The 18,239-nt window shown below is 44.0% G+C and overlaps 1 long non-coding RNA gene across 1 annotated transcript; it reads right to left on the reverse strand.

Moving 5' to 3' along the window:
* Nucleotides 1-7,659: 7,659 nt before the first annotated feature.
* LOC128751745 (uncharacterized) lies at nt 7,660-9,514 on the reverse strand. Its single transcript, XR_008413291.1, has 4 exons — nt 9,486-9,514; nt 8,605-8,713; nt 8,421-8,511; nt 7,660-7,925 (listed from the first exon to the last, which is right to left on the reverse strand). It is a non-coding gene; the product is annotated as an uncharacterized LOC128751745 (long non-coding RNA).
* Nucleotides 9,515-18,239: the final 8,725 nt, after the last annotated feature.

Here is an 18,239-nt window from a genome sequence, read left to right on the forward strand (position 1 = left end):
TTGGAAGACGTGAATAATTTGAGGGGCAGGAGATGTTATCATGTGTCATGGGCTTATTTGGGGTCACAACTTGGGGGCGCTCTTGTTATGTTGCCGTGTCATCATCCGATTTGTTGGAAGTTGGAACCGTGAAAAAAACCTGCTGTGCTGATACCTCCTGTGTGTTTTCCTTTCAGCTTTGGCTATCAGAGGGCGTGTCTCTTCAACCCACTTGGGAGAACGAATCAAATGTCCCGACCATCATTGAGCAGTGTTGCCAGGTTCGCGGACAGGAGCGCTCGAGGCCGAGGCGCTGGAAGGAGCAAATTCAATCAGAAAAAAAAAAAAAAAAAACGCAAATACTATGCTTCAAGCAATGGTTTTATTTAAAACACATTTTCCACACAAACAGAAATTTCCTCCAGTCAGCCGACTGCCCTGGGAGAAGCTGCTGCCCGACGTCCACGCACGGAGCGCGACAAGCGCTGAGTTTCCTGCGATTAAATCCGTTCCTGCGCGGATGCGACAAGTCTCTGCCGTGACTGCAACGAGACCTCAGTCCTACCTGAAGTTTCCGTCGTCCAGATGAGCCGCTCCGCACCTCTTCAAGTCTCAAGCTTCTTCGCTTGGTGTGCCAGATTCGCCGCATGTGACAGGTAAGAATTTACAGGCAGACGGCGCCACTGCAGTTTACCGGATAAAGTCTGACATGCCTCGGTGCTCGACTGAAGCTAAACGGCGTTGCTCCCGTGAATAGGAGGATGTCGGCATCACTAGCTATGAAAGACCGGTGCGTCAGGACGGGCAACACTCGTTCTCCCCTGACTGCGATGAGACCTCAGTCCTGCCTGAAGTTTTCATGGTCCAGACGAGGCGCTCCGCTCGTCTTCAGGTCTCAAGCTTCATCTCTTGATGTGCCAGATGCCCCAGCTCCGGCTGTAATTTCACAATTACAGAGTCACTCACTCACGCCTTTGTAATTTCACAATTACAGAGTCACTCACTCACGCCTCTGTAATTTCACAATCACATTTTGCGGAGTGCCCTGGCACTTCCAGTGAAGTAGAAAGGCTTGTGTAACATTCCTAGAATATGTTTGTGTCCAGCTGTCCCTGGAGCCTGCCTCCCTCCCAAACAGTCCTGCAGCAGGGGGAAGAAATTATGAGCGGACCTCCGATCCTGGGGCGTCTCCTCAAAGCGTGGCTACTTCAAGGCTAGCAGGCAGTCCTCTGCCCCCCGAAGTGCAGTTCACTATTCGAAATGCTAAAGCAACCGCAACATTCAAAGCATATAATGCCAAAAGGGTGTGGACCGTCGTCTGTTGGGTAAACATCCACTGCTCGTCCAATTCATTCCGGACTATTCCTGGCGCAGTTCTGACACTCCACTGGCACTAGGACCGCACGTGGTCAGGTACAGAGCTTACTGCCAGGTGGAAGGTTTGGATTTGCAGCGTCGCTGGTCAAAAGGGCCGGGTTGAGCTCAGCCGTCCGGATCACAGCCGCGCTGATCATCGCTGCACCTCTTGGAGAGACCAGTCGGCTGCTCTCACCTCTGCTCCCTCCAAAACCGTAGGAAGAAAACTTTGTATCTAAAAGTATGCATCTAAACCAAAGTCTAACTTGAATAAAAATAAGATGCATTATTTTGGTATCGGGTCCTGCCAAGTTGTCTTCCGGTTCCAGTTCCAGTCAGTGCGAACTCGAGTGGCAGCTCTCCGGCTTCAAAAATGTGTTTTTGGTTGACATCAGGAGACCAAGCAGTATAGTAACGGTCTCTCTGCCTCCTTATCCCTCAGGCCAGAACTGTGCCTGGGGAAGTTTCTGGAGCCAGTGAGTTTAGTTTTTCCTCAATTTTGCCACAATAAGAAGCATAGGCGTCAAAGAACTCTTTCCTGTCTCTCAACAGATCCCGGTTCCAGCCAAAGGTCAGGAGAGTTTCAAGTCTGGCATTAACTCTTATTATTCCGCAGACTCACCAGTTTCCAACAGATTTTGGAGATTCAACAGTCCGTCGGCATGGTGCTCTGCTCGCACCGCCTCCTCCACACAAAGGCGCCGCCCGGAGGCAGCAGCCGTATAATAGCTGCGCTGATCATTGCTGCTCCTCTTGGAGAGACCAGTTAGCTGCTCTCACCTCTGCTCTCTCCAAAAGCGTAGGAAGAACTTTGTATCTAAAACTATGCATCGAAACCAAAGTCTAACTTGAATAAAAAATAAGATCCATTACTTTGGTATCGGGTCTGTTTCTTCTCTGCCCAAAATTAGGGTTTATCACCCGTCAAGTTTTCTCCTGGTTCCAGTCAGTGTGAACTCCCGCTTCAAAAATTCGTTTTTTTTTGACATGATCTCAGGAGACAGAGCATTATAGTAACGGTCTCTATCCCTGACGACAGAACTGTCCCTGGGGAAGTTTCTGGAGCCAAGAAGTTATGTTTTTCTTCAGCTTCGCCACAATAAGAAGCATAGGCGTCAAATAACTCTTTCCCGTCTCTCAACAGATCCCGGTTCCAGCCGAAAGTTGGGAGAGTTTCTATTCTGCCATTAACTCTTTTTATTCCTCAGACTCGGCAGTTTCCAGCAGGGGTCGCCACAGGACCATGAAAGCCACCACTTCAGAGGATCACACAGTAGGAGCTGCATGCCAGACATGTTCTGTTCTCAGCTCCCTTGTATGATGTCTTATGCGATGTCTGTCTGTGATTCTGTTCTCTGCAGCCCTCCAAACCTCACAGAGCCAGGCAGGACATCATCATCTACAGAGTCATCTCTTTCTGAGGATGAGTGGGCCGGTCCCTCGGCTCTCAATCTTAGGAGAGTTGCAGTGTCAGATAAAGGTACACTGCAAGTTTGGGACCCTACTTCCCCAGCTGACAAAAGCGAGTCTGTTTTTGAAGAACATTGGGCGCTGAGCACCGATGGCCCTTTCGACCAGGACCTGCCCCGGAGGCCGGGTCCGCTCCTGTGCTCAGGGCGCCTGTCTTGACAGTGTATCTTCCGAATTGAACGTGCCTGTCTCCTCATCTGCCCATTTGGATCGAGAAGATACTCGGTTATTGACACGCCCTTCAGTTTCACAGTCAAACCCCAGGTTCTGCGAGACCACGTGGACGTGGGTGAACTCAGAGAACCAGCGGTCATTTCTGATGGAGGAGGTCCGCGCTCTCCTGTCAAAGGAAGTAATCGAGCTAGTGCCAAAGCGATCTTCTTACACTGGGTTTTACTCCTGGTACTTTCTGAAACCCAAGAAGACAGGAGAGTGGAGAACTGTTCTGGACCTCAGTGGATCTTGATCTTGCAGACGCCTACCTCCACAACACGGTTTGGCAGAGTCAGAGGAAGTTTTTCCGGTTTGGGCTCGAGGGTCAGGTATAATACAGCACTCTAGTGCCTCGCACCTTCGCAAAGTGCGTGGAGGCGGGGCTCGATCCATTAAGAAGACAAGGTCTGCGAATTCTGACGTACTTGGACTACTTGTTGATTCTAGCCAGGTCGAAACAGGAGTCATGAGCACACCAGCTTGGTGTTGGAGCACATCGTGCTATTGAGGCTCAGAGTAAACCTCCTGAAAAGCGCACTCCCAGTCAGAGTCCCAGTCCCAGACAGAGCATGACGTTTGTGGGGGTCATGCTGGACTCAGTCTGGACTCAGAAGGCCTCCTGTTTGCCCTTCCTCCTCCTTGCCTTCTTCTTTCTCTGATGAGGAGAATTCAGCTGCCGAGAGTGAGAATGATTGTCGTAGCTCCAGACAGCTCCAGCTGGTATCCAGAGATGTGTCAAATCCGGATCAAAGGGCCCTGGGAGTTCCCTCCATCGATGTCAGCGCTTCTGCAAGCATCAGGAACCCCGAGGGCTCCCCCAATACTCGGACGACCCCTCAAGGTTTGGCTTCACCAGGGTTAACAATCAGTCACACGTCCCCTGATGTCCAATAGACTGTTCAGAACGCTAAAGCTCCGTCAACCCTCAGAGCATACAATACTAATTCGACAATTTTTTTTCCCGGTGGTGTGGTACCCAGTCAGCCTCCCCAGAATCGGCCCCTTAATTTTCTCCTTCATCTGGTTAACAATGGTCGGAGCAGAGCTACATTACGGGTTCATGTAGCAGCCCTTTCCATGCCAGACAATGGTCCGGACGGCCACCCCATCGGCGAGCATCGTCTAGTGAGCCGTTTCATGAGAGGTGTGAAAAGGCTTAGACCTACCTCAAGACCTTTATGTCACTACTGGTACCTGCAGCTGGTACTCAATTCTCTGTCTGAAGCCCCTTTTGAGCCACTTGGTCAGGCCTCCCAGGAGCTAGCATGAGTTAGCAGCACGAGGAGCATGAGCGTTTACACAAAATGTGTCCGGTTAGAGCGCAAAAAGCTAAACTGGATTGAGTCCCACCCTTCAGAAAGACGGACAGTCTGTGGGTGGCTCTCGCAGGTGGTAATAAGGGGCAGGCACTGTCCCCTCACAGGTTGTCACATTGGCTTAGAATTGCCATGATGAAAGCCTATGAGACAGCGGGAAAACAGTCACAGGAATCCCTGAGAGCACAGTCGATCTGAGGCCAGGCAACATCTGTGGCTGCTTTCAAGGCAGTATCTCTGTCAGAAATCTGCCAGGCAGCTTCTTGGTCATCAATCTCTACTTTTGCTGACCACTATTTTTCTGATGTGTCTGCATCCTCCTTCCCTCTTTTCTTTCTGTCTTCAGGAGCAGCCGAACCCAGCGATCAGTAGGCCCTCTTTCACAGCACTGGCTCGGGGACACCAGTATCTGCTTCATTCCAGTGCTGTGGAGTGTGCAGCGTGCCGAGATCCACAGGATTCCTGCATCACTATCTGTTCATTTGTGAATAAACTCCCTCTTTCTTGCTCACCTCAGACTAGAACCCTGACTGTAGCTGCTCAGTAAATATTTTTTTCTCTCTGTATGGAGGATTGTTAATGCCACTATCTATTTCAGCCGTATAGTGGCTAAAAGAGGGCAACGCAGTTCCTGCTGATCCAGAGTGTAAGTTACACTCCATATATGAGGGGTTGTTAATGCCACTTTTATTTCAGCTTAAGGTGGCAAAGGCGAGGCAGCAGCTCCTGCCACCCAGAGTGTAAAATTACACCCCATGTATGAGGGGTTGTTAATGCTCCATCTCCACAACCCATTCATTCTGGCTGGATAGACCCTGGGCGTGGCGGTGGCGCAGCAACTCTCATAAACAGGTCCGGTGTGAGGCCCTGGCCATCCGAGATATCGACAATACCCTGGGCACACCACCTTCCATCATACCAAAGCAACATTCGTTTCGTGCAGCAAAATGTGGATCTCCTTGACGGCCGTCTGGCAAAGGAGCCGGCGGTGCCAGTCAGACGTCCGGTATGGACGGCCATGGTAATTGCCCATGGTTCTCAGGTCAGGCCACATTGCAAGGCTGGCGGTTAAGCCTTGTGGTCAAGATGACCTCATAGGTGTTCCAGAGTCCCGGGAGGTGTTCTGGAGTACTCACACGAGGGTGTGCTGCAACCTGTTCAAGTCCTGCAAACAGTCCTGCATCAGTGGGCAGAAATTATGAGGGGACCGCCGATCCTGGGCCGTCCCCTCAAAGCATGGCTACTTCAAGGCTAGCAGGCAGTCCTCTGCCCCCGAGGTGCAGTTCACTATTCGAAATGCTAAATCACCCGCAACACTCAAAGCATATAATGCTCAATGGGTGTGGACTGCTATCCGTTGGGTAAACATCCACTGCTAGTCCAGTTCTTGCAGGGATCTTGAAGACTCAGACCCACTTCCAGATGCATCTGGCCCTATTGGGATCTTCAATTGGCATTAAAGTCTCTCTCTGAAGCTCCCTTCGAGCCACTTGATCAGACAGCTTTGGAGCTGGTGGCTGGCAAAGCAGCTCTCCTCCTGGTCCTGGCCTCCATCAGGATGGTTTGGACAACTATGGGCCTTCTCGATTAGTCGTTTTTCCCAAATTTCTTTGTGCGTCTTCTGAGGTAACAAATGAATGATGAGAACCACTGGAGCTTGTACAAGGTGTGGCCCGTGAGTGCACTGAGAGCTAGTCTGAATGGAGTCAAGGCCTTCAGGAAAACAAATCAGCTATGGGTGACTCTGACAGGTGGTGAAAAGGGGCAACATCGATAGCAGCCTTCAGAGGAGTTTCTTTGGCAGAAACCTACCAAGCAGCCTCCGGGACTTCCGCCTCAACTTTTGCAGATTTCTATTTGTCTGACGTAGCAGCTTCTTCTTTGCCTCACGTTGTCCTGTTAACAGGTGCTTCCAGCAGCTCTGGCCAATAGATGAAAGAATCATTCTCTTCCGCAGCGCTTCGTCATGGGCCAAACGTTTCTCCACTGGCGGTTTCTCCCTCCAAATATGGACGGTTATTAGTGCCTAGTTCTTCCACGTTGGGCTCAAACTAGTGCTGTGGCTGTGGGATGGCGTCAGGTTCCCCTGTGTAGTTGCCGGAGAAGGGAAGCACCTGATTTGGCAACGAGAGGGCCCCAGGGGGATGTCCAGACCCACTGTATGGAGGGTTATTGGTGCCACTTCACTACATTCGGACTAACAACATTTTGCGCGACCTTGGGGGTGAGGTCGTTGGTGCAAGACATTGAGTAGGCCGGACTGGCGTGAGACCTGGCGTTTGGAGATAGCAGCAGGTCTCTTGGCACGCCACCACTCTGTGATTAGAGACAGGCCACTCAATCTTCACCTACGGTCAATCTTCACCTACTTTCGTGACGCTTCTCTAGTCAAGTTGACCTGCCTGGCGAACCTGGAGTTACGGGCGGAGCCCCGACTAGCTCATCTCTACGTTAGCCTCAGGTTCTCCCATCTCTGCTACACCCGAACTTTGGTCATTGAGGGATGGGACAGGCGACGGAGCCCTCCAGCTGGGTCATGCGAGGTGCCTGGCGGAGGTGCATCCATCACCATGTGGCCTCCTCTTCTACTACTTCTACTGCTCGGTCAAGTTCTTGGTCCGTGTGAGAGACCAGCAGGTGAAGCGAGGGCTTTGCCCTCTGACCACAATATTCCTCCCATCTCTGCTGCACTCGGACTATGGTCAAAGAGAGATGGAAAAAAGGAACGATTGAAAACTTCCAGGATAGGTCATAGGGAGTGGACCTGTGGGGGTATATCCATCACCATCACATCAGTGGCTTCATTGGTCAGTTGTTCCCAGATCTCTACAACTGTCTTGGTAACAAGTTAAGCGTGGAGGCAACATTTGGAAATATGGGAAGCACTCACACTACTAAGGTCTTCCAGAGTCCCGATGTCTGCAATAGCATGCAGCAAGGGTTTGACATTGGACAGATAAAGCTCTGTCACTGGTCAAATGCAGCATCTGTACCAGGCCAAACATGACTATCATTTGGACATTCTGGAAGTGACAACGCTTCCTCAAGACTGTTAATATGATATGAGCTTGCATGGTCAAGGGACATGTGCAACCAGTGCTTGGGCACAGTCTGTTATTTGTTCTTGTGCTGATACATCAGATGTCAACATGCCAGTGAGTTATAATTAAGGACCAAAAATAGAGTTTGGCAACAGGTGGTTTTCAAACCTGCTTCACTGACATAAGTACATACAACTTGAAAATTAATCAAATCATACTGGAAGCAAAGTGAACAAAGAATTTTACTGAAGTCATGAGGGCGTTGCGACCCAAAAAACGTTTTTGACAACTTAATAACAATAAAACCTTGACTTTTACCAAAATGATATGCAGTAAAAAGTCCTATTCTGTATAAACACAACACTGAAAGACAGAACTGCTTCACAGAAAAGTGAACTATTTACAAAACTATGACAAAACTAAACAACTGTAGTCACCAAAGATACACAAAATGTACATCTGCATACGTCTCCATCAGCCTGGACTTGTATCCTGGTGAAGAAGAGGGCTGCAGGCAGAGTGGTGAGGTTGTGAATGCTGTAGGTGTGGCCTGGTGGAGAAAAGACAAGTGAGCGCTGAGAAAATGATGGGTCATCTGTTTGTGTTGCACATATGTATCGAGATGTCTGTGAGCGTGAGGGCATGCGTACGGTCCACAGTCTTTATCTTCCATGAGAGTGGACCGAACCTCTTGAGAAAAGCGTTTGTTGCATTTTGTATGAAAAGTGACATAAAAAAAAAGTTTAATTTATTGATGCTGTTGAAAAAAGTCAATCCCTCTCAGGAAAACGTTCAGCAGAGAAGTGAAGGAGTTTACAGTGCAATCCCAGGACTCATTCATTATCTACAGTTCTTTCCTTCGAGGGTCTCAGTGGGGCTGCAGCTGGTCCCAGCCACATCAGAGAACCACTTTCCCACATGGCTGCCACAACTCTTCTGTATTAGTATAATATATTTTATCAGCAGTGGGAAAAACTCTTCAAGTCAATACAGATCATTTTGACTTTGGTTTCACCAGAATGTATTTTGTGGCAGAGGTCCTTACCACATGGCACGATGAAGGAGTGACCCGGTATGAAGCAAGACTCTTGTAGATTGATGGTCACCTTCAAAGTACTTGTTGACAAGTGGAACACCTTTACAGTGATGAAATAAAACGAAACTTTTTTTGTTATTTGAAACAAAAAATCAAACATTTTGGAAAAACAGGAGGTAGAAGAGTGACTGACTGTGGTGGCGCTGTGATCCACACAGACAGGTTTCTTCATGTAGGAGCCGAGAATGAACATCCCACTTGAAACCGTTCCATTGTTGCTGTCCTCCATGATGCCCAACGCTCTGAGGGAGTGGATTCATAAAGACAACTGCAGAGTTCAGCTTCACACTTGAGTGTCTCGACACCAGCAACTGAAAAGAACATTGTGTTTGCCATTTGTCTATTGCTATTGAGACGGATGAGCTAGGACTTTGATTTTGGGAAGTTCAGAACCTTTCTTAATGGAAACTGGGAGAAAAGAGATAAATCACTTGTCAAAGGGATCAAATGGTGCTATTCATCACTCACAGAACAGCCAAACTTTACATTTCAATTAGCAAAAGACACATTTGTGTGATTGATTACTATTGCAGTGAAGGAGCCACAACGGCGTGCGTGTCTTGCCAAAATATGACGACGACGGTTCCAGTCACACCAGTGAAGTCAAGGCTTTCACTCTGGTTAAAGCGGATCTGGGACTGGGGTCGACGCCCAACACTGGAACTGGATGATGTTTAATGCTGTGTTTTCTAGTTTCTGTTCCTAACGTTAATTATTTAAAAGCATAGAGCAATAAATGTCTGATAATGAATTTTCTCCAGCTTCCCAAATTTATGAAGTGTCAGTTTGAAATACTTAATTATTAAATATTAAATCATACGACTATAATAGTAATGTTCTTATTATGAAAATGGCCTTTTTGATTACCTCTCATACTAACACTTCCTTTTCTTCTGCTATTTAAAAAGAACCATATACAAAATAACCTTTCGAGACTTTTTAGAAACTTGTGAAAGAAACAACGCTGTGCACACAGCACTGAACCAAACAAAAACAGACACAAAAGAATCATACCAACAGCAGGAGAGGACCAAAGACTCATCATGCAGCGAGTCAGGTTAGTTCTGTTCACGGGCTGGAGCGCCATAGGTTTGAGAGGGGGAGCACACAGGTCAGACATCGACAGCTCAGCGGGAGGCATTTGGGATGATGACAAATCTAGAGCACAGGAAGTAAAAATTAAAATCCCTGAGAAGGGATAAAAGAATTTACAAGTTCCTGAAATTTGAACTTCTCAACTATAATTGAGGCACTTCAGACGAGGCAACGCTTAGCCGTGAAACAGTAAATAAATTGAATTCATCCAAGGCTGCAACCCAGTTTGACCAATTGGTTCAGTGGGAAAGGGGAAGAGTGAGGTAGAGAGAATGGACTGTGTTTAGCAAGTGTAAAGGGTGTGCAGGGCCTGAGAGAACGCTCAGGTTTATAAACAAGCTTTAACAACATACCCGAGTCCTCACACACGTCCAGATCAATCCTGGATGATGGTCCACTCAGACAGACATCAAACCTGGAAGCAAATGAATTGTTAAAAAAAATAAGATAAAATGAAAAGCATGAGTTAGTAATGAAGACTGAGCGCTTGCTTACGTGCTGTTCAGCCCCTCATGGCCTGAGCTCTCATCCTGCATAATGACTTTGCATGCACTCCAGCCATTCTTCTGTATGAGTGTAACTTTGGAGCCTGAAGCAGGCAACTCAGCTTCATCTTGGTATCTGCTGTAAAACAATGACTAATATTGGCTAAATGAAGAAACAAACAAAAGAGGATGTTTTGCTCCTACTGTCTCTGATGTGCTCCACTGGGGGTCTTCGTGGTTGATTTGGGGATTGATTTAAGGGTTTTCCTGCTTTGGTTCAAGCGAGACACAAGAGCTCCCCCAACAGGCTTTGATGCTCTTCTACGACTCTTAACAGTCAGATGTCCAGATCCTCCAATTTTTTTGGGATGAGCTTCTCTTTCTTTTGAAGGTTTAATTGTAGTGGACGACGGCAGATCAGGTGGCAACGTCTCTGCTTCCTCTAAGGCGTCAACTTTCCACCATTCACCCAGAGGTTTCCTTCTGCGTTTATCTCTGCTTGGTGATAAAAGCTGATGAGAGTTGGCTTCTTGGTGTCCTGTGAAAATGAACAAATGTTACCGTCTTGTTTTGAAAAATACAAAAATACCCAGGCACAAAGTGTGAAACCTCCATCATCCTTTGTGGCCCACAGGTTAAAGGAGCGCTTAATGCTGAACATGCATTTCCTCCCATGTACATACAATCAAAAACTTGCTTCCTCAGCAACCAAAATCTAACTGCAGATCACCGTCTCTCTGCCGAGCTAATGGTAAATACAAATACAAACTAAACACAACTAAATGAAACAACAGGTGCAGGACAAAGCCAGTTCTAAGAAGAACAAAATGAATATGCTAAAAAGCTAGAAAAAAATGAATAAGCAATTATTTTAATGAAAATGTACTGTGTGTGTGATAATAATAATACAAATACAACAAATTATTCGACTACAACTACGACTAAAAATAATAATGCGTTTAACTTACCCAAGTGTGTGCTGTGGTCAGATGGCTGTGAGGGGCTTGGTAGTACGAGATATTTTTGTTCCTGGACTCGATCCTGAATCAGTGAATTCTTGATTCTTTTGTTTTTACTTCTTTTATTATCCTTTTTATCACAACTCAGATTCTCTGAAACGGTTCCATTTTTCCCCCTCTTCAAGACAGCTTGAGATTTTTTCACAGGTGAACTAGGTTTGGCTGTGTTTTGTTTAGACATTGCAACCGGCGATTCATCTTTGGATTCTGGCTCTGGGGTATCCTGAGGTGAAGCCAACCAAAACTCTTTGGGAGGATTTCCTTTCCTCTTCCCAAGGATTTGACAACTCTCAATGTGATTTCCATCTGGAGCAGATGATGACTTGGTTGGTCTTCCACCTTTGTTTGTCGGGGATATCATGAGCTCCTCCTCTGTTTAAAATAAAAAGGTAAACAAAAGAATTACATCAACAACAAAGTACTGCATTTGTACCTTTTAGAATGGTTTCTCCTTTATTGTTTTTATCACCGATTTGGTGACTGAGTTGTTAAGTGGTACGATTCAAGTTAAAAGTAGGGCTGAACGATTAATTGGATTTGCGATTATACCGCAGTATGATAAAACGTGATTTTCTAACCGTAAGGCTGCAATTTGACTGGTCATGTGACTTTCACGTTGGTGGTGCAGCGCAACGGTGAGCTTTAGCCATTGAGCTGTAAATTACGGCTTTAGCCTATGAAGGTAAAATGGGTGCAAAAGTGGCACATACCCGTAACACAAGACTCGTATCCATGTGTCAGAGGCACATACGCGTAACTGCCGTTTTGCATCTGTAAACCCCGTGGCACGTGCGTGTAAAAAGAGTTACATTCATACAAACACGAAAAGTAATTTCGCCTTCATTTTCTAAGTGCACAGATACAAGTAGCTAAACACGAGCTCTTGCAAATGCAATTGTGACACATTGCCAAGTTTTCCACCTCAACAACAGCCAAAACGGGTGCATAAGTTCCACATACTCGTAAAACACGATTCATATGAGCGTGTACCCTTTTGCACCTCTTCTCGCACCTGTAAATAAAACTGATGCGCTCTCGTAGAAGTGGCGGCAATATGTGCCTGTTACTCCATGCGCATTTCCGGTAGTCATGTGACGTCTATTGTCCAATCGGCTATTTTTTTATTACTAATTATGTTTATGTTCAGACAGTGCTTAAAACGTGCAATCTACGTTTACATGAAGAGTTGGACGTGTTAGAGTGGTAAAGCCACATATTGGTTTCCGTTATTGTTGTAATATGCACTTTAGTTTGTGTGATTTATCAGTTTAGTAAGTCTACAGTTGAAACTGAAGTAGACAAATAAACCATCTTTCATTTTAATTCATGCTTCATTTGCCTTTATCTTAACATAAGAATAGCCTATAAGGAAGAACAATTATATATACTGAATCACATGTGGTTTATTACAATACAGATTGATTTATTAGTTGTGTTTGCTGTAAAATACATGAGAAGAGGACCTCAAACAATCGCACATTTAATCGCAATCGCAATATTGAGAGAAAAAAAACGCAATTAGATTATTTTCCAAAATCGTTCAGCCCTAGTTAAAAGTGCTTATGTGTTTTACAAATATATTTACAAGTAAGATCCGACTTACAACCTGCTCGACTTACGTCCACCCACACGCATGACCACAGCCAGCAGATGCTTATTTAATTTTTTTATTCAATGTCTGGCACCGCAACCTGTTGCAGCCCGGCATCGTGTACGACAGTTACGGCAGCACAGTATCCCAGCATAGCGTTGGCCATTTTGAATGGCATTCGACTTACGTCCAATCTGACTTACAACCGGTTGGTCGGAACCGATCCCGGTCATAAGTCGGATGTTACTTGTATTACATTTTGGTGGTTGTAAAAATGACTTTAAACTAACACTTTAAAGCAGATGGTGAATGGCGGGTAAAACATTTCAATTCTGTCATACGTGCTCTGCCGTCTAACGGGATTCGCTATTGGTTGCATCGCTTGTATTCATAGAACTGAAGTTACAATAGGTAACTCAGCATGTCTTTTACCAGAATGACACAAAATAACATTCTTACCCGAACAGAATCCAGGTCTTCTCGATGCATGCCACTCTGTGGATCATGATTGTTTCCCACAGCGTCGTCAGAGATATTTTTTTCTCCTTCAAATGTGTGTTTTTCTTTCCGTGTCTTTGTCAATGACTCATTTGTGTGTGTCACTTTCATTTTAGCTAATTTCTTGGTCTCTGGGGAGTGCACTTTGTCTCGCTTGCCACCAACGGGATCTTCCACTGTTTTAGTCTCTTTAGAGGACGTCTTCATGAGGGGTTGTTTTTGCTTCTTATTTGGTTTGTCATTGTTAACAATAACATCATCAACACTTTCCACTGGAGTAGATTGCCTCTGACAATTTTTCCTTCCTTTTCAGACTATGCATGACCGCCTTAGGGGCCTCTTCCTTTGGTGCAGTCTCTGGCGAACTCCTTCTTTCAACTGTGCTGTGTTTTTCTTTGGGATGGTAATCCAAAGTGGATCATCTAGATCCAGAATCAAAAAATCATCATCAGGCTCAGGTCTGGGCTGTGGTGGTATTTTCACAGGTGTCAACTGCTTCCTCGACCTGAGAAAAAAATACATGCTTAAAACCCAAAGCATCTATATTAAATACAAATGCTTATATTTCATGCGCAAATATTTTGGGACTTGAACATTTCCAAGGAAATAAATTGCATGACATCATATAGATTATAATCTTCTCCAAATCCGGACAACTCACCCCTACTCTGAAAGACAATGTCTGAATAAGGTCACATGTTTTAAGCCCTGCAAGTCTACGATGTATATGTTCAAGAACACACCTTTGATACGTTCATACAACACTACCTTCAAATGTCACAACAGCAATCAATTTAAGTTGCTCTAACTCAAACGTACCTTGTCATTTTGGTCTGTCCAACTTCTTTGAGTTTCTGTAGAAAGGGAGTTGTTTCTCTTCCTAGATGCGATGTCTTCACAGGTGTTTTCTCGATGCTCAGGCTCTTGGACTCTTCTGAACTTGGCCCACTGAAAAAAAAAATGAGTACAATAATTTGTTTTTATGGTCATTACAGAATCTGTTAGAATATCACCTCATAGACGGACACAGATTTAAAATAAATATAACTTGTAAAGCAACCACAATGACAACGATATTTGGTATTAGACAGTCATTTACCTTTCTGTTTTTGTTGATAGGGACTTTTATTGATTTTCGGATGTTTCTTGTTGGACCACGGGAGTTTCAGTCCTGCAGAGGAATACACACAAATGTCCAGAACACAACCTCAGATAACAAAAAAACACTATCACTGAAATAGAAAACAAAGAGATTGCTGCCTTGTTCTTTTGACATAAAAGCATAAAAGCGTGATATGAGTAAGAGCAATTTACCATTTTATATACCACTCAACCTGCTAAATTGAAGAGCAGTCTCCTTAAAAGTTTACTACAAGATGTCCACATTTGGGTGATGGTGTTGTAATAATTGAAATTCAATTGATGGATTTGACAGTGTGCACTAAATCATGAAAAATACCACTTTTCCACGTTCCACAGTTTTCTTCTTGGCCTTTTCTGGAAAGAGTTTGAAATAATTAGAACCCACACACCGACGCATTTCCGCAGGAAATAAACGGAATGAAGAGAATGAAGACAGTAAAGTAATCTGCAAATACTCTTTAATTTAATACGCTTTAATTTAAATGAGTGAAATATGCATACAATGTGAAAACAGCAGGCACCGGAAATACAAAAACATATAGGGGAGCATAAAATATACCACTATATCAAGAATTGAAAAATAATAAATGCTACATATTACAGTAAGAAGTACAAGAGAATGTATCTGATATCAGCTCGTACATAAACATACTGACCACACTGTAAAAAACGGCCTTCCATTCTCGTAGAAGCCACAAAACACACAAAAGCAAACTGTACTTAAGCTGTAAGCAAGGGACTGGATGACGATGACTTTTTTTCCTTCTTGTTGACATTTTCATCGTCGCGCAGTCGGACACGGTCACTGTATTTACTCGTTTATGCACATAACACCAACTCGAAACAGTCACTTACCACTGAGGGGTATTTCTGTGCCATTTTATGATCCTTTAAACAAAGCTGGTGTTTGTCTGTGACGCCTGTTCCTTTACTACGTAAATGCAGCCAGCTAATAGTAGCTTAGCCCGCTACATCTCTCGAAATGAAAAGAAGCTTACACTTACTACAAAGCAGTAGTAGTTTTATTTGCTTTAGAAAAGAGTGAATGGAACAAAGCTTTGAATTACATGCCAGGCGCAGAGGTCAGCGTTGTTGAATTTACGCTTTCTTGCGTAAAATCAACCAGAAAACAAAACAACACTGCTGTAAAAAAAAAAAAAAAAAAAAAAACCGCACTCTTTGACCGGGCCTCTTACTCCCAGTGTTTTGCTTGTAAGGAACAGTGCACACTCTGGGCATTTGCATATTGTTCTCTTCAATAGTCCCAATTCTTATTTAGCTTTCACAATATGTTAAACTGTCAATTCGAAAATTGTAATCGGATGGAAGTTTTAATTCCTCGTCAAGTCTACTTGCCTGGAAGATTATTTATCGGCCAAAAAAAGATTTGATAATCGAAGAAGTGCGATGACTAAATTCCTACAGCTCCCTCTCTCGGTAGTGTGTAGACTTGCGTAAAACGCATCTGCACGCGTCATACGCAGCTTTGCTCCGCGCAGTCGCAAAAAAAAAGTCCTGGCTTGAGGTCAGAGGGGCTCCAATGATGCGATCAGGACTCCTCACACTATGCTGCTGAATGATTCTGTCCTGAACAGTGGTTATAGGTGACTGTGTGCGATATTCGTGTGTGCGCGTTATGTCCACTATTTTGCATTGTGTGTTACTGTCAGGCAGCTGCTATTGGTCTTTGAAGTCTGTTCTCTACCAGAGAGTAGTGTTGCAGTTTCTGTGTCAGATACTTTGTATTTAAAACCTTGCTGTTTGGGTTCCACATTTTCACTCCCACTGTTGCAGTGTTCGTTTACATCATTGTGGTTCGATCATATAGTTGATAGAGGTTCCCTCTTCTTCTTTGGTCCTCCTCATCACGAGTTAGTTGAAGCAGTCTTTGGAGATCATCTGGTCGCTGTCCATTTCTGGCTCTAAATAGGACCAGCAATGTCTCTCTTACCGTAATACGAATACATGGACCAATAGCTCCATATAGGTTTTAGATGTGTATATTATTTGTATATATTATATACTATATATATATATATATATATATATATATATATATATATATATATATATATATATATATATATATATATATATATATATATATATATATATATATATATATAATTAAGTATACAGAATGTTATTTCGCCTCATGCCAAGCATCAATATTTGTGTGTCAGTTTTGCCTTTTATTCAACCATAACCAGGTGGATTCCTGCAATCATAATAAATAATACTATAATGCATATATACAAAGAAGTTTTTCAATTTTTTAAACTGTCAGAATTACTTCCAAGCATTTACTATACTTTAATACCTTGTTTCACAAGTAACTGGCTTGATTGGAGCCCATTAACAGGTGAGCGAAGTTAATAATTTTAAAGGTCACTATAAGGGTCACATATACTGGTACAGTGATACAGATGATAATTGTCCGACCAAATAAATCTGTCCATGTAAAAATAACACAACGCAAAAAGATGACATGAGATCAACTCAACACATATCCAGGTGAATGACAAAATGTTTAGCGAAATATCTTTTTCTGCCTCTCATTGATGTCAATTGGCTACAAGTCCCCCACCTTAGCATGCGCGTACAGAGGCCGCTTCAATTGTCTCCAAATCACCAAAACAATCCGAAGGACACACAGGGTTACAGATGAACAAACATGTATGACTGGAGGGATGGAAATGGAAAAAAAATATTCTGTGCAACTCTTACGAATGAAAATGCCATTCTGCTTTGGTGATATGTTATCATAGTTTTTGTCCATATTGCCAGCCAGTGCAAAGATCACAGCAGGGTATATGATGAGGACGTATCTCATGTGTTTTTCAAGTACTATGTTCTCCAAAAGAAACCTGGTCAAGTTACAAGAATAGTACGAAATAATTAACACATTTTAAATATAATACCCTTCCAAGATACTCAAAGTCAATGGTCAATGAACACAACAGTGGAAATAACGGCATGCAGACAAATCACCTTATACTGTAGATGAAAGGCAATGGGTCGAAGAGACAACGCAGTTATAGTAGGCTAGCTCGTGCTCATGAATGAGCATGTACATTTTAAGTTGACATTACTTACCACACAAGTAACACACAGGCCAGGATTGAGTATGACACGGTTGCAGACAGGTTGAAGACAATTCAGCTTCATATTGGAGAACAATAGCCAGGTTGATGAGGGTTGCAAGCGTTGTCCAGGTTGTGTAAATCGTAATTCCATTCTGAACCTGTGAAAAATCGAGAATTTGTTGTTTAAGCTTATGTTCCCAATGTTGAAACATGGCAATCATCACCTCAACCTATACATTTCTAAAATGTTGTATCAGTATCATCCTTATCATAAGCCATCATACTCACAATGATACGCAGAAGCCACAGGTCCACCTTGTGGTATTTGTTGAGCCATGCTCCATAGGTTTTAAGTCCATGGCAGATGAAGAAGACCATTGAGTAGTTTGTGAGGATGACCAGGATGAGAAACACCAGGGCAGCATTCATTATTCTGTTGCGTTGAAGAAAACAACACAAACTATTGTGATGCCTTTACTGTGTTGAAACGTATCACTTTTTAGAAAAAGATGAGCTCATCACCCTCGGTCCCAGACCAGCAGCTAGCCGATGTTAAAACAGATATTGAAGCACCAACTGATGATGACGCCATATGGCAGGACAGGAGGGCTGCAGTAGAATCAGAATCAGAATCAGAATCAGAATGAGATTTATTGCCATGGTCAGTGGGGAGCCCACTGACTAGGAAAGTGTCTTGAAACAAAGTGCAACAAAAAACAAATAAAATAAAATAAAATAAAATAAATAGAATAACATAACAACAAGGCTGTTCACAAATTTAACAGTCTGATGGCCGAGGGGAAGAAGCTGTTCCTGTGACGGGAGGTTCTGGTCTGGATGGACCGTAGCCT

The sequence above is a fragment of the Synchiropus splendidus genome, unplaced genomic scaffold (genome assembly GCF_027744825.2).
Source record: "Synchiropus splendidus isolate RoL2022-P1 unplaced genomic scaffold, RoL_Sspl_1.0 HiC_scaffold_21, whole genome shotgun sequence".
NCBI lineage: Eukaryota > Metazoa > Chordata > Actinopteri > Syngnathiformes > Callionymidae > Synchiropus > Synchiropus splendidus.